The following is a 17,313-nucleotide window of genomic DNA, read 5'->3' as shown; positions in this document are numbered from 1 at the left end:
AAAATTTCTGGCAGCAACTGTTAAGCCCCCAGAGTGATGGGAAAGGCACGATTCTGGTCTCTGGTCAGCTCCTCAACTGATGGTGGAAACAGGTCGCACTTGGAGGACGGCAGAGAGAGGAAGAGCAGTGGGCGCTGGTGCCGGGCAGAAGGGTCGGCAGGGCAAAGGCGACTTGTGGGAGCAGGGCGCTGGGAAGAAGGGCTGGCCCGGGAGTTTTTGGCCGGAGGAAAGGCCTGGGGGACCGGCGGCGGCGGCCTGCGTGGGTTGGGGCAGAGGCGCCGGCCAGGGCTGGCCCAGGGAGCGGGTGGCTGAGAGGCTGGGGGAGGGCAGGACCTCGGCGCTGGAGGTCCCGTCCTGGACCGGCTCCGGAGGCCCCAGCCGGGAAACCTAAGCCTGTGGGCCCTCCCCCTCCCCAATCATCGGGTGCTAAAAAGCCCACGACATTTACGACTTCAGGAGGGTAAAGAGCCTGAGAAAGAATCGCAGACCATATGGATTTGTTTCCTGGGTTTAAAAAAAAAAATCTAAACTTCTAATTAGGCCGGGAAAAGCCATCGGCCTCAGTCTCGAGGCCCCTGGATTCAATTACTCCTCGGGCTCCCCCACGCGCGGCGGCAGGGCCCTCCTCGCCCCCTCCACACGCGAGGTCAAGGGTGCCTGGAGACGGGGCGTGGAATGGGGGTGTCCCAACAATGTTTTTATTCACTTGGGATGGATTCGATGTTACATCCCCTTGCGGCTGTTGCGAGTCTTCAGCGCCCAGCCCTCCCCCCGCCCCGCCCCTCGGCTACTGCCTCCCAGAAGAGAGGTCTTGGGATAGGGCCTCCTTGAAGGCCCCTCCTCTCTGCTAGAAAAACTTCTTGACATCAGGGTAAAACTGAATCACTGAGCAAGTTGGAAGGTAGAATTGGGGGTATTTTCACCAAAAAACGTTTTTAAGAGTTGGTATAAGACTTTTTCTGGAGAAGGCAATGGCACCCCACTCCAGTACTCCTGCCTGGAAAATCCCAGGGACCGGGGAGCCTGGTGGGCTGCCGTCTATGGGGTCGCATAGAGTCGGACACGACTTAGCAGCATAAGACTTTTTCTAGGATATATGGAAACAAATCGGAAAAACCCCCTTCGTGGGCCACGTGTGCTCTGGGTTCTCCTGGAGACGGTCCCCTCAGTCTATACACACCTTCTCTGAGCCCTGTAACTTTCTCAAGTCTGTTCTTGCACCCTCTCCGTCCAACTCTAGATTCTGGGAGAAAGAAGTCACCCCCTCCTGCCTCTCACCCTCAACCAACCCTGCTGACCTCCCTCTCCCCACACCCTTCCCGCCCCTAGCTGGCCTCCCTCCTTGTGGGACCCCCTGAGTGCTCCAGGCCTCACCCTCCCAGACTCCCTGCCCCTGCCCCTGTGCTCTGAGGGCCTGGTCACCCCTGCAACGGGGTCCTCCCTAAGCTGCCGGGACATAGCTACCTCTCCACTGACTCCTCCCCCCACTGCCCCAGGGTCAAAGCTTCTGGGTTCCCTTCTGGGCCCTTCACTCTGCCTAGGCTTTGCTGTCTTTCTGGCTCACATCCCTACTCTAAATGGCTTCTGAGTCTATTACCTTAGCACTTTCTCTCTCCTTCTGATTTGCTCAAGTTTCTGGGCAACTTTAGGTTCACAGCAAAGGTGAGTGAAAAGTACCAAAGAGTATTGACAATTCCCATGTACCCTCTATCACCCCAACACATATCTTCCTCCACTGTCTACATCCCAGACCACGGTGGTGCATTAGTTACACTGGTGAACCTACATTGACTCTTCATCATCACCAAAGTCCATGTTCATTAGAGTTCACTTTAGTGCTATACATCTTATGGGGTTGGACAAATGCATCATGACATGTATCCACCCTTATAATATGGTACGGAATCGTTCCACTGCCCTAAAAATTCTCTATTTGCCCCTCCTATTGACCCCTCTCTCTCCTAGTCCCTGGCAACCACTTATTCTTTTACTATCTCCATAATTTTGCCTTTTTCCAGATTGTTATATGTATGACATGCAGTATGTAGCCTTTTCAGATTGGCTTCTTTCACTTAGCAATATGCATTTAAGTTTCCTCCATGTCTTTTCATGGCTTGATAACTCATTTCTTTTTAGTGTTGAATAATATTCCATTTGACTTCACATTCCAGGATGTCTGGCTCTAGGTGAGTGATCACACCATTGTGATTATCTTGGTCGTGAAGATTTTTTTTGTACAGTGGGCCTTAGAAAGCATCACTACGAACAAAGCTAGTGGAGGTGATGGCATTCCAGTTGAGCTTTTTTAAATCCTGAAAGATGATGCTGTGAAAGTGCTGCACTCAATATGCCAGCAAATTGGGAAAACTCAGCATTGGCCACAGGACTGGAAAAGGTCAGTTTTCATTCCAATCCCAAAGAAAGGCAATGCCAAAGAATGCTCAAACTACCGCACAATTGTACTCATCTCACACGCTAGTAAAGTAATTCTTAAAATTCTCCAAGCCAGGGTTCAGGTGTGGATTTAAGTTTTCAGTTAGTTTGGGTAAATACCAAGGAGGGTAATTGCTGGATCACATGGTAAGAGTATGTTTAATTTTATAAGAAACTGGTAAACTGCCTTCCAAGGTGACTGTACTACTTTGCATTCCCACCAGCAATGAATGAAAGTCCCTGCTGCTCCTCAGCCTCCCCAGCATTTGTTGTCTCAGTGTTTGGGATTTTGGCCATTCCAGTAGGTGTGTTGTGGTATCTCATGTTTGTTTTAATGTGCAATTCCCTAATGACACATGATGACATCTTTTCCTATGCTTGCTTGTCATCTCTTCTTTGGTGAGCTGTCTGTTCAGGACTTTGTCCATTTTGTAATCAGGCTGTTTGCTTTCTAATTGTTGAGTCTTTGGAGTTCTTTATATATGTTGGATAACAGTCCTTTATTAGATATGCCTTTTGCCAATATTTTCTCCCAGGCAGTGGCTCGTTTTCTGATTCTGTTGACATTATCTTTCACAGAGCAGAAGTCTTTCACTCTAAAGAAGTCCAGCTTATCAGTGATTTCTTTCAAAGATTGTGCCTTTGGTATTTGTGTCCAAAAAGTCATCACAGTGCCCCAGGTAAACTAGGTTTTCTGCTGTATTATCTTCTATACATTTTCTAGATTTTGGGGTTTTACATTTAAATCTATGATCCATTTTCAATTAATTTTCTTGAAGAATGTGAAATCTGTGTAGATTCTTTCTTTTTTCTTTCTTGCTTTTTGTTCATGTGGATGTCCAGTTGTGGAAAAGACTATCTTTTCTCCGTTGTGTTGCCTTTGCTCCTTTGTTAAAGATCAATTGACTATATTTCTGGACTCTCTATTCTGTTTCTTGATCTATTTATCTATCTTTTGCCAATGCCACAGTGTGTTTTGATTATTGTAGAACAACGGCCTGGTTCCAAATCAGGAAAGGAGTATATTGGCTGTATATTGGAACCCCGCTTATTTAACTTATATGCAGAGTACATCATGAGAAATGCTGGGTTGGATGAAGCACAAACTGGAATCCAGATTGCTGGGAGAAATATCAGTAACCTCAGATGACACCAATCTTATGGCAGAAAGCAAAGAGGAACTAAAGAGCCTCTTGATGAAAGTGAAAGAGGAGAGTGAAAAAGCTGGTTTAGAACTCAGTATTCAAAAACCAAAGATCATGGCATCTGGTCCCATCACTTCATGGTAAATAGATGGGGAAACAATGGAAACGGTGACAGACTTTATTTTCTTGGGCTCCAAAATCACTACAGATGGTGACTGCAGACATGAAATTAAAAGATGCTTGCTCCTTGGAAGAAAAGCTATGACCAACCTAGTCAGCATATTACAAAGCAGAGATATTACTTTTCCAACAAAGGTCCTCTAGTCAAAGCTATAGTTTATCCAGTAGTCATGTATGGATGTGAGAGTTGGACCATAAAGAAAGCTGAGTGCCGAAGAACTGTTGCTTTTGACCTGTGGTGTTGGAGAAGACTCTTAAGAGTCCCTTGGACTGCAAGGAGATCAAGCCAGTTAATCCTAAAGCAAGTCAATTCTGAATATTCACTGGAAGGACTAATGCTGAAGTTGAAGCACCAATATTCTGGCCACCTGAAGCAAAGGACTGACTCACTGGAAAAGACCGTGATGCTGGGAAAGATTGAGGGCAGGAGAAGGGGACAACAGAGAATGAGATGGTTGGATGGCATCACCAACTCGATGGACATGAATTTGAGCAGACTTCAGGAGTTGGTGATGGATGGGGAAGCCTGGCATGCTGCAGTCCATGGGGTTGCATAGAGTCGGACACAACTGAGCAACTGAACTGAACTAAGTCTTAAAGTCAGATCTTCCAACTTTGTTTTTCTCCTTCAGAATTAAATTGGCTATTTTAGGGTTTTTTGCCCCTCCATTCAGATTTTAGAATCAGTTTGTTGATATCCACAAAAAACTAAGTGGTATTTTGATTAGGATTGCACTGAATCTGTCGGTCACACTGGGGATAATTGAGAGCTTGACAAAATTGAGTCTTACTATCTATATACATGGAATATCTCTCTATTTAGTTCTTTGATATCTTTCATCAGAGTTTTGTAGTTTTTGTCATATAGATCTTATATGTATTGATTTATACATAAATATTTCATTCTAGGGGATGCTAGGTAAATGATAGTGTGTTTTTAACTTCAAATTCCTCTTGTTCATTGGCTGAATGTAGGAAAGTGATTGCTTTATGTATATTAACCCTATATCCTGCAACCTTGTGATGATCATTTATCAGTTCCAGGAGTTTTTTTGTCAGTTATTTCAGATTTTCTATATAGATGATCATATAATCTAAGAAGAAACACAGTTTGATTTCTTCCTTCTTAATACCTTTTTTCCCTTCTTTTGTTTTGCTGCATTAGCTAGGACTCCCAGTACAATATGGAAAGTCAGAGAGAAAGGGGCATCCTTGCCTTGTTTCTTGCTCCTTAACAGGAACAAGCATTTAGTTTCTCATCATTTAGTATGATGTTAGCTATAGATTTTTTGTAGATGTTCTTTATCAAGTTGAGGAAATCTCCTTCTATTCCTAGTTTGCTAATAGTTTTTATCATGAACGGATGTTGAATTTTGTCAAATGCTTTTTTCTATACCTATTGATAGGGTCACAAGATGTGACCCCTTGTAGATGTGATGGATTACATTAATTGATTTTCAAATATTGAACCAGCTTTGCATATTTAAGATGAATTCCATTTGGTCATGGTGTATAATTTTTTTTAATACATTGTTGGACTGGATTTGCTAATATTTTGTTGAGGATTTTTGCATCTATGTTCATGAGAGATATTGGTGTATAGTTTTCTTTTCTTGTATTATTTTTTTTTCTTTAATAGAAAATTATTTAATTAGTATACATGTGTTCCCCATCCTTAACCATCTTATATTATTTTTGTCTGGCTTTGGTATTCAGGTAATGGTACTCTCGTAGAATGAATTGAAAAGTATTTCCTCGGTTTTTATCTTCTGGAAGAGATTGTATTAATAGAAAACTGGTATAATTTCTTCCTTAAGAAAAGTAAAGTAAAAAAGTAAAAAAATTCACCATCTGGGTGAACCCATCTGGGACTGGCGCTTTCTGTTTTGAAAGGTTATTAATTATTGATTAAATTTTGGTAATAGATACAGGTCTATTCAGATTGTCTGTTAGTGTTTTCAGTGCTTTTGAACTGTGGTGCTGGAGAAGATTCTTGAGAGTCCCTTGGACAGTAAGGAGATCAAAGTAGTCAATCCTAAAGGAAATGAATCCTGAATATTCATTGGAAGGACTGATCCTGAAGCTAAAGTTCCAATACTTTGGCCACCTGATGCGAAGAGCCAACTCTGGAAAAGACCCTGATGCTGGGAATGATTGAGGGCAGGAGGAGAAGGGGGCGACAGAGGACGAGATGGTTGGATGGCATCACTGATTCAATGGGCATGAGTTTGAGTAAGCTCTAGGAGTTGGTGATGGACAGGGAAGCCTGGAGTGCTGCAGTCCATGGGGTTGCAGAGTTGGACATGACTGAGCGACTGAACTGAACTGAATATCCAGTTGTACTGCAGTTTGTTTATCCATTCAATTGTTTTGAAAATGAATTTTTATTGGAGTATAGTTGGTTTACAACATTGTGTTAGTTTCTGCTGTACAGCAAAGTGAGTCAGTTATACAAATACACATATCCACTCTTTTTTAGATTCTATTCCCATGTACGTCATTACAGAGCACTGAACACTCAGTTGTTGATGAATGAAACATTTGCGCTTTCTCCAGATTTTGACTGTTACAAGTAAGACTTCTATGAACTTTCATGTGTGCCTGTCTTTTTACATTTGCTTTTCTCTTAGATCAACACTTCAGAGTGGAATGATTGGATAATACGGTAGGTATATATTTAACTTTTAAGAAACTGTCAAACTGTTTTCCAAAGTGGTTGTATCATTTTACATTCCCTCAACAGTGTATGAGAGTCCTAGTTTTTTCCATATCCTTGCCAAGACTTTGTATGATCAGTTTCTTTTCTTTTTAATTAGTTAATTTATTTTAATTTTAGGATAATTACTTAATAATTTGAGCTTCTTTTTTTAAACTTTAGCCATTAATTAACCTATTATGTTGTGGTATCTCACTGTGGTTTTAATTGAGCATTTCCTTAATGACTAATATTATTGAGCATCTTTTCATGGGCTTATTTGCCCTCCATATATTTTCCTTAAAAAAAAATCTCTTCATATCTTTTGCCCACTTTCTATTGGGTTGTTTGTTTTCTTACTGTTTTGAGAGTTCTTTATATATCTGTAGCTACAAGTCCTTTATGAGATATATGCTTTATAAATATTTTCTTGTGTTTTGAAAAATAAGCTTTTAATTTTAGGATAGTGTTACATTTACAGAAAGATAACGCAGAGAATTCCCACATATCCCACACCCAGTTTTCCCTGGTACATTAATGTCATACATTTGTTACAAGTAATAAACCAGTTATTATTGTTCAGTGGCTAAGTCCTGTTCAACCCTGTATGACTGCTGTGGACTGTAGTCTGCCAAGCTCCTCTCCATGGGATTTCTCAGGCAAGAATACTGGAGTGGGTTGCCATTTCCTTCTCCAGGGGATCTTCCCATACCAGGGATTGAACTTGTGTCTTTTGCATTGAAAGCGGATTCTTTACCGCTGAGCCACCAAGGAAGGCCAATAAACCAACACTGCTATATTAATAATTATTATTATTTTTATTTTGGCCACACCACACGGCATGCAGGACTTTAGTTCCCAGACCAGGGATTGAACCCGAGATCCCTGCAGTGGAAGGGCAGACTTAATCTCTGGACTTCTAGGAAATTCCCGGATTTCCTTACTTTTTATTTAATGTCCCTTTTCTGTTTCAGTATCCCATCTTGGATACTATACTTAGTCTCCTTAGACTTCTTGCTGCTGCTGCTGCTGCTAAGTCACTTAAGTCGTGTCCGACTCTGTGCGACCCCATAGACGGCAGCCCACCAGGTCCAGGGACACGGGAGCCTGAGACTTCTTAGGCGGTAACAATTTCTCAGACTTTCCTTGTATTAATAACCTTGACAGTCTGAGGATTTTGTAGATTATCCTTGGTCAAATATTTTGTAGCGTGTCCCTCCACTGGGATTTGTTTCATGTTTTCCTCGTGATTAGCCTGGGGTTATGGATTTGGGGTGTCATTTTTATCATACTATATCAAGGGTATGTTAACGCTGATCACCTAGCCAAGGTTGTTTGTCAGGTGTTTCTACTGTAAAAATACTCATTTTCCCCTCTTTCCATACTGCATTTTTTGGAAGGAGCTCACACTTAAAGGATGGGAAACTACGCTATACCTCACAAGTAGGATATATATTATTTAGACTTCTCTGCATGAGATTTGTTTCTCCTCTATTTACTTACTCAGTAATTTATTTATATCAATATGGACTCGTGGACATTTATTTTCTACTTTGAGCTATAATCCAATACTACTTCACTTATTCCGTTGTGCAGTTTTTTCCAGCTTTGGCCACTGGGATCTCTTTCAGTTTGATCTGTGTTCATTTGACATATCTTCATGACTGTGTATGTAGTGGGGGAGGTTGCCTTTTTATGTGTTTTGTTTTGTTTGAGTAGTTTCTTACTTTTGGCACTACAAGATTCTCCAGGCTCATCTCGTATATTTCCTGTCCAAGTCCTGCAGGCGTGTGTGCTCAGTCATTTCAGTCGTGTCTGACTCTTTGTGACCCCATGGACTGTAGCTTGCCAGGCTCCTTTGTCCATGGGATTATCCAGGCAAGAATGCTGCAGTGGATTGCCAGGGGATCTTTTCGACCCAGGGATCGAATCAGGATCCTGCATTTCTTGCATTGCAGGCAGATTCTTTACTGCTGAGCCAGCAGAGAAGCCTGTTCATGGCCTAAAATCAATCAATTTTCTAAGAATCCCTTGTTCCGTTTATTGGAGAATGATATTAGAAACCAAGATCTGGGCACTAAAGTGCTTATTTCTAATAGCGTGTCATTGCTTCTAGGCTGTCTCAGTTGTTACAGCAAGGAAATATATGTATACAAATCCATGTATATAGATTTGCCTATATATATTTCTATATATAACCATCTGTTAAGTTGAACATGAGTTTATACTAATGTCTCTAACTGTAACCCACAAATCATTCTGTCATTCTAGCCTCCTCTCCTTGCTTACGTGTATCACTGCTTAGTGAGAAACCCAGCTTCTACAATCCACTATCCATTTTAGTAGCTGTTCAATTCCAGTATATACACATACCAGAATAGAACTGTGAACCTGTGCCCCTGCAGGAAATAACTTTACCAGCCAGAATCCCGTGCTGATGTACCGTTTCTTCTGACTTTAATCCTACAGATGGGACTCATTCACAATCTCCTCTAGAGAGGTTGTTTCATACATTCATTAACAGACTATTTTGTCACAATCTGCATTCTTTTGTAGCTGAGCTTGGGCCTTCCCAGGACAGAAGTCCTCAGACTCCCCTGCTCTTGTTTATAGAAAAACTTTAGCCTCCTAGGCCTTCTCCAAGTTCCAAAGAATAAATTTAAAATGTGAGAAAAACCCAAAAGAAAGGAAAACAGTCAAACAAGGCAAAATAATAAAAGTTTTAACATTAAACAAGCTCAAAGACCTTTAGTTCCTCCTCATGGACTATAGACAGTATTCTGAATCATATGCTTTGAGCAGTTTTGCAGATACTGAAACTCTCACCAGGTGGATAAAGTTTGCTGACCACAAGCCATAGACCCTGACCTAGAAGGTTGTAACTAGAAGGTTGATGATGCTGACTCCTGATTACCTCACCATCAACCAATCAGAAAAATGTTCTTGAGTTGATCACACACTTCCCAACCCCTTCCCTCATCCTGTCATTAAAAACCTTTCCTTGAGAGCCATCAGGTCTTTTAAGCACAAGCTACCAGGACTCCTTGCTTAGTGCCCTGCAATAAACACTACAGTTTCCTTCACTACAACCCAGTGTAAACTGACTTTACTGCACATAGGTGAGCAGACTTGAGTTTGGTTCTGTAACACTTTCCTGAGATTGCTCAGTTCCCCAAATGAATTTCTAAATTTGCATGCATTATGGTTTACTCTTTGTGCTGTAAAGTAATGTGCATTTAAAATTCATCCATGACTTTTCTTTCATCACTGAATAATACTCCCCTGGATAGATGTGCATGGTTTCTCTATCCATTAACCCATGGAAACATCTTGATCACTTCCAATTTGGGGCAATTATCAATAAAGCTGCTAAAAACGTTTGTATGTAGGTCTTCGTGTGGACATAAAGTTTCAGATCAACTGGGTAAACACATAGACGTGTTATCATTAGATCAAATATTTAGCTTTGTGTGAAACTGCCAATCTGTCTTCCAAAGTGGCTGTACCACTTTGCATTCCCACTGCCAATTGTTTCTTACCCTTGCCAGCAATTGATATTATCAATGTTTAAAATGTTAACCATTTTAATAGGTATGTCATTTTTGTTTTAATTTTCAATTAAATTTAAATTTCCTTAATGACAAATGATGTTGAGTGTGTTTTCATATACCTGTTTGCCATCTGTGTGTTTTCTCTGGGGAGGTATCTGTCCATATCATTTGCCCACTTTTTAATTGGTTGGTTTTATTTATGTCAAGTGAAGGCAATGGCACCCCACTCTAGTACTCTTGCCTGGAAAATCCCATGGACGGAGGAGCCTGGTAGGCTACAGTCCATGGGGTCACAAAGAGACGGACACGACTGAGCGACTGAGCCACTTTCACTTTTCACTTTCATGCATTGGAGAAGGAAATGGCAACCCATTCCAGTGTTCTTGCCTGGAGAACCCCAGGGACGGGGGAGCCTGGTGGGCTGCCATCTATGGGGTCGCACAGAGTCAGACACGACTGAAGCGACTTAGCAGCAGCAGCAAGAGTTCTTTGTGTATTCTGGATACAAGTCCCTTTTTTTTATGCAAGTCTTTTTTGGTTTTTTTTGATACAAGTCCTTTATCAGAAATATGTTTTGCAAATACTTTTTCCCAGTCTGGGGCCTGTCTTTTCATTCTCTTAATGGTGTCTTCTGAAAAGATTTTTATTTTGATGAAATTCAGTTTATTAACTTACTCTTTTATGTATCCTAGTTTTGATGTCATATATAAGAAATCTTTGCCTAACCCAAGATTATAAAATAAACAATCTTTTATTAATGTTAATAATTAACATTTTATTAATAAAATTAAAATGTTTTCTTCTAGAAGTTTTATAATTTTAAGTTTTATGTTCAGGTCTATGACAGATTTTGAGTTTATTTTATATATGGTATATTATGTGAGTCAAGATTTTTGTTTTTTGGCTGTGGGGAGTTTTGGACATACAAATATCTGATCGTTTTAGCACCATTTGTTGAAAAAACTACACTTTCTCAATTAAGTTGCCTTTATACCTTTGTTGAGAATCAGTTGCCCATATATGTTGGTTATTTTTGGACTTATTCTATTCTATTGATCGATTTGTCTATCTTTGTGCCAATACTATATTGTCTTGATTAGTCTGCCTAGTCAAAGCTATGGTTTTTCCAGTAGTCATGTATGGATGTGAGAGCTGGACTATAAAGAAAGCTGAGTGCCAAAGAATTGATGCTTTTGAACTGTGGTGTTGGAGAAGACCCTTGAGGGTCCCTTGGACAGCAAGGAGGTCCAACCAGTCCATTCTAAAGGAAATCAGTCCTGAATGTGCATTGGAAGGACTGGTGCTGCCGCTGAAACTCCAATACTTTGGCCACCTGATGTGAAGAACTGACTCATTTGAAAAGACCCTGTAGCTGGGAATGATTGAAGGTGGGAGGAGAAGGGGACGACAGAGGATGAGATGGTTGGATGGCATCACCGACTCAATGGACATGAGTTTGAGTAAGCTCCAGGAGCTGGTGATGGACAGGGAAGCCTGGCGTGCTGCAATCCATGGGGTCGCAAAGAGTCAGACATGACTGAGTGGCTGAACTGAACTATAGATTTATAAGTTCTGAAATCAGGTAATGTTAGTTCTCCAACTTTGTTCTTTTACAAAGACAGATTCAGAGTGATGCTCGGGCTAATCATTCCTATCACTGAAGTAAGACCTTCCTGCATAGTCTACCCAATGCTGCATGAATTATGAGTTTTTCCAGTCAGGCTGTGGAAACAGGTGCTATTCCCAGATGGACACTGCTCTCTAATCCTTTCGGATTTCTTTCCCGGCTGTTGGTAGTTTTCTCAACTGCATATGCTGATTGGTTCTCTGTGTAACACTCAAGAGATGCCCTCTGTAGATCTAGCGGTAGCCTCTGAGCAGGTCTCTCCTCTCAGGTATCCTTCCTGTGGACTCTAGACTCCTTGGTCTGCTTGGATTCTCGTGTCCACTCCTCCTCTCCACGAGCCCCTCAGGCTCTGCCTCAGTCTCTCCTCGTGCATGGCCTGGAAACCCTCTCTAGGCCCAGCACATGGTTTCCATTTCTCGGGATTACTGCCTTTGTCCCCTAATGTCCACTGCCTTGATGACCTTCCTTTACATCTTCTGTCTGGTTGTTTGGGGTTGTTTTGAGGATGGGCAAACACAATCCGTATTACTCAATCCTGGGAAGAAGCTAAAGGATTTTAAAGCCTCTGGCTCTGTCTGACCCAGGAGCTCAAACTCAACTGCTTGCAACTCTGCCTGCTCTGAGAGACCAACAAAAAAGATAAAGAGAGGGCTTGCATGTGGCCCAAGCCAAGGGACCCTGCCAAACGCTCGCAGCTCCCAGGAAGAGCAGAAAAAATGGGCAGACCCAAAGCTGGGCTTTGCTGGGTCGGGAAGGGCCTCTTCCCTCCAGAAGACTGAAGGGAGACCCTGTTATGTGAGAGGCTTACCCTTGGAGGCCTCCCAGGAGTTCAGAGCTCCCCCCAGTGCCCATGTGGTGCCAAGGACTGGGGGGCAGGGGCGGTATCTCAGGGTGGACACCTTGTGCCCTGAAGGTTCTGGGGGTGGGACAGGTGCAGCCCTAGGGTGTCAACCTGGCAACTTGCTGAATGTGCAGGAGCCCAGGCCCCTGCCACCCGCCAGGATGGAGATTAGGGTTCAGTGGGGCTGGGCCTCTGAGTCCCCTGTGAGTTTGTGGCAGCAGGTGGTTTGGGATTCCATTCTGAGAGGCCACGGGCATCTTTCGTTGAGAGTAGATGAGGCTTGGGGAGCACAGGCAAGTACGGAAGGAAGGAGCCCAGGTAGACAGACAGAGGTGCACTAGGAAGGGGGCAGCTGTCGGCACCCCTTTAAAGTCTGTTGAGCCCTGGGCTCCCTCTCATCCCAGATCTTATCTTGGTGCTGGCCCCGGATGGTGCTTTCTCCAGGACACCTCGGGATCCCTGGGGCAGGAGGAAGGGCAGATCAAAGGGCAGGCGTCCCAACAAGGGAACCTGAGATGGCTTCTTTGTCTGTACCCCAGCAAGGCCCGCCCTGAGACAGGATGGATGGGAGCCCTGGGCCAGGGGGTTGGGAGGGAGTGTGAGCAGAGAAACCAAATCCTGATGCATTCACTGTGGACAAAGGGAAGGGCTTGCAGAGGGGCTCAGCCTCCTCTCACAGCTGCTGTGGCTGAAGGCTTCCGGCACAGTCTGGGGACATCTGGGTCAGTTCTCTTCAGAGGCAAGAAGGACCCAAAGGGGGTAGTGGTTTGCACGCCTGTCGGGTGGGGACTGAGGCCCACTCACTAAACCCTACTTTTAGCTGATTTGAAGTTACCCACATCCAGAGGGGGCCTAGGAGCAGAGCTGGGGTTAGAAGGAGTAGGAAGCAGCGCCTCCACCCCCAAACCCAGACTCTCAAATCCCAGACACCCCCGACATCACCATCCTCCTGGGAAAGCAGCCTAGCCACTTGAGTGTAACTCTAACCCCAGGCTTGGGGCTCCCCCACATCTGGAGCCCCAGCTGCCGACCTACCATGAAGGCTGTGAACTCTTCCCCCCAAGTCTGCCTGGTCCCAACAACAGAAGAAAAGCCGAGGGAGCAGCAGCTGTCTCCCTGGGGCGTCGGGGCCACAGGTGGGCGCCGGTGCTCTGTAGGGGGGTGATGGGGGAGGATCTGGGTTTCACTTGACTCTATGGTAATCTGGGGCCTTGCAGTTGGTGTTAAGGTTGGGGGTGTGTTGGGGATATAGTTAACCTTATTGTAACTTTGGTCTGAATTGAAGGAGACCCAGAGAGACTAGGACCCTCAAACCGTATACCCCTGCCCCTCTGCAAGACCGCTTCTGGGACCAGTTGGATTCCACATAGACTTACTGGTCTAAGCACCCAATTCAGCCAGGCCAGGTCTGGAGGTGGAGATGGGTAGAGATTGGGCAGGGTAAACCCAGTGGCAGGTGGGGTGTGAAGGCCTGAATTCAGTCCCCTCTCCTCCAGTTTTCTCACTCCCCTTGACCCTCCCCCTAGCATTCTGCCTGAGGCTGGTTGTTCTCAAGCCCACCCAAACTAGTTCAGTTCAGTTCAGTCGCTCAGTTGTGTCTGACTCTTTGCGACCCCATGAATTGCAGCACACCAGGCCTCCCTGTCCATCACCAACTCCCGGAGTTCACCCAGACTCACGTCCATCGAGTCAGTGATGCCATCCAGCCATCTCATCCTCTGTCGTCCCCTTCTCTCCTGCCCCCAATCCCTCCCAGCATCAGAGTCTTTTCCAATGAGTCAACTCTTCGCATGAGGTAGCCAAAGTAATGGAGTTTCAGCTTTAGCATCATTCCTTCCAAAGAAATCCCAGGGCTGATCTCCTTCAGAATGGACTGGTTGGATCTCCTTGCAGTCCAAGGGACTCTCAAGAGTCTTCACCAACACCACAGTTCAAAAGCATCAATTCTTTGGTGCTCAGCTTTCTTCACAGTCCAACTCTCACATCCATACATGACCACAGGAAAAACCATAGCCTTGACTAGACAGACCTTTGTTGGCAAAGTAATGTCTCTGCTTTTGAATATGCTATCTAGGTTGGTCATACCTTTCCTTCCAAGGAGTAAGCGTCTTTTAATTTCATGGCTGCAGTCACCATCTGCAGTGACTTTGGAGCCCCCCCAAAATAAAGTCTGACACTGTTTCCACTGTTTCCCCATCTATTTCCCATGAAGGGATAGGACCGGATGCCATGATCTTCGTTTTCTGAATGTTGAGCTTTAAGCCAACTTTTTCACTCTCCTCTTTCACGTTCATCAAGAGGCTTTTTAGTTCCTCTTCACTTTCTGCCATAAGGGTGGTGTCATCTACATATCTGAGGTTATTGATATTTCTCCCAGCAATCTTGATTCCAGCTTGTGCTTCTTCCAGTCCAGCGTTTCTCATGATGTACTCTGCATATAAGTTAAATAAGCAGGGTGACAATATATAGCCTTGACATACTCCTTTCCCTATTTGGAACCAGTCTGTTGTTCCATGTCCAGTTCTAACTGTTGCTTCCTGACCTGCATACAAATTTCTCAAGAGGCAGGTCAGGTGGTCTGGTATGCCCATCTCTTTCAGAATTTTCCACAGTTTATTGTGATCCACACAGTCAAAGGCTTTGGCATAGTCAATAAAGCAGAAATAGATGTTTTTCTGGAACTCTCTTGCTTTTTCAATGATCCAGGGGATGTTGGCAATTTGATCTCTCGTTCCTCTGCCTTTTCTAAAACCAGCTTGAGCATCAGGAAGTTCATGGTTCACGTATTGCTGAAGCCTGGCTTGGAGAATTTTGAGCATTACTTTACTAGCGTGTGAGATGAGTGCAATTGTGTGGTAGTTTGAGCATTCTTTGGCATTGCCTTTCTTTGGGATTGGAATGAAAACTGACCTTTTCCAGTCCTGTGGCCACTGCTGAGTTTTCCCAATTTGCTGGCATATTGAGTGCAGCACTTTCACAGCATCATCTTTCAGGATTTGAAATAGCTCAACTGGAATACCATCACCTCCACTAGCTTTGTTCGTAGTGATGCTTTCTAAGGCCCACTTGACTTCACATTCTAGGATGTCTGGCTCTAGGTCAGTGATCACATCATCGTGATTATCTGGGTCATGAAGATCTTTTTTGTACAGTTTTTCTGTGTATTCTTGCCACCTCTTCTTAATATCTTCTGCTTCTGTTAGGTCCATACCATTTCTGTCCTTTATCGAGCCCATCTTTGCATGAAATGTTCCCTTGGTATCTCTAATTTTCTTGAAGAGATCTCTAGTCTTTCCCATTCTGTTGTTTTCCTCTATACCTTTGCATTGATTGCTGAGGAAGGCTTTCTTATCTCGTCCTGCTATTCTTTGGAACTCCCAGACTAGTTACTGAGTAACAAATTATCACAAATTCAGCAACTGACAACAATGCACATTTATTATCTCATGGTCCCCATGAGTCAGAATCTGGGCCCAGCTTAATTGGATGCTCTGTTTGGGTCTCACAGGCTGTAGTCAAGTTGTCCGTCAGGCTGCATTCCTCCCTGAGTTTGGCCTCTTCTGAGCTCACGTGATTGTTGGCAGAATTCAGTTCCTGAGGCTACAGGACTGATGTCCCGATTTTCTTCCTGGCTGCCAGCCGTGGGCTACTCTCAGCTCCCAGAAGGTGCCCACACTTCATTGCCACGTGGCCCTCTCCCAGCCCTCTCACGACAGGACAGTTTCCTTCTTCAAGGTCAACAAGAGGATCTCTCTGACCTCACTCTCCCTTTGAGGAGCTTTTATCTGATTAAGCCAGGCCCACCCAGAATCAGCTCCCTTTTGATGACTCATCCTCTGATTTGGAACCTAACTATAGCTGCAAAAGTCCTTTATCTTTTTCAAATTCCACCAACTAGAAGCAAGTCACGGGTTCTGATCATGAGCAAGGGAGGGGATTATATGAAGGTTTGACTCACTGAGTATCCCCTTTAGCCCTGCCTCTGCCACACCAGCCACTGAGGGTCTTTGTAACGTGACTGTTGCAGAGCTCTGCCGTCTCTGGACTGTGGCATCGAGAGAGCCAATAACCTGGGCAGGGACCCATGTGGATTCTTCTTTTCTTGATTTCCTCTCAGCAAAGGGCTGAGATGTGCACAAGGTCAGGCATGGGGAGGGGCAGAGGGAGGTGGCAAGGCTGAGACCCATCACTGGAACTCACATCCTCAAGGATGAGGCCAACCCCATAAAGAAGTCACTTTAGGAAGCTTCCAAGAGGAGGGATGGTCTGAGCTGACTGGTGGGATTTTGAAGGCAACCAAGGTTGGGAGTGGAGGGGAAAGGACTGCTCTGGCTGAGGGACAGGCTGAGGGAGGTGAATTTGGGGAACGGTGTGCCTGTTGACAACAGGGGCTTTATTTGTTTATTTGACCACACTGAGGCAGCATGGGATCTCAGTTCCCTGACCAGGGATCAAACCTGTTGCCCCCTGCATTGGAAGCAGAGAATCTTAACCACTGGACCACCAGGGAAGTCTCTACCACAGGGCTTTGGCTGGACAGATCAGACTAGAAAGCAGATGCAGGAGGGCTGAGGACGGCAGGCTGAGGTGGCAATGGGGAGCCGTGAACCTGAACTTCCATGAGCCGGGGAAAGACACAATATCCTGCCGTGACCACATCCTGGGAGGCCTGCGCCCCTTTCTAAATTAAGCCCCCACTCCGAGCCAGACACTCACGGTTTGGTGCTGTGAACACAATATTGAAGCAGCAGAGCAGGGATTTCAGAGACACAGACACCAACCAAATCATCAATTCCATCTGGAATATGAACTCAGAAGAGAGAAAAGGGTATCGTATGAGC

Source organism: Bos indicus x Bos taurus, chromosome 19, assembly GCF_003369695.1.
Source record: "Bos indicus x Bos taurus breed Angus x Brahman F1 hybrid chromosome 19, Bos_hybrid_MaternalHap_v2.0, whole genome shotgun sequence".
Classification (NCBI taxonomy): domain Eukaryota; kingdom Metazoa; phylum Chordata; class Mammalia; order Artiodactyla; family Bovidae; genus Bos; species Bos indicus x Bos taurus.
Note: the sequence above shows the minus strand (reverse complement) of the source record.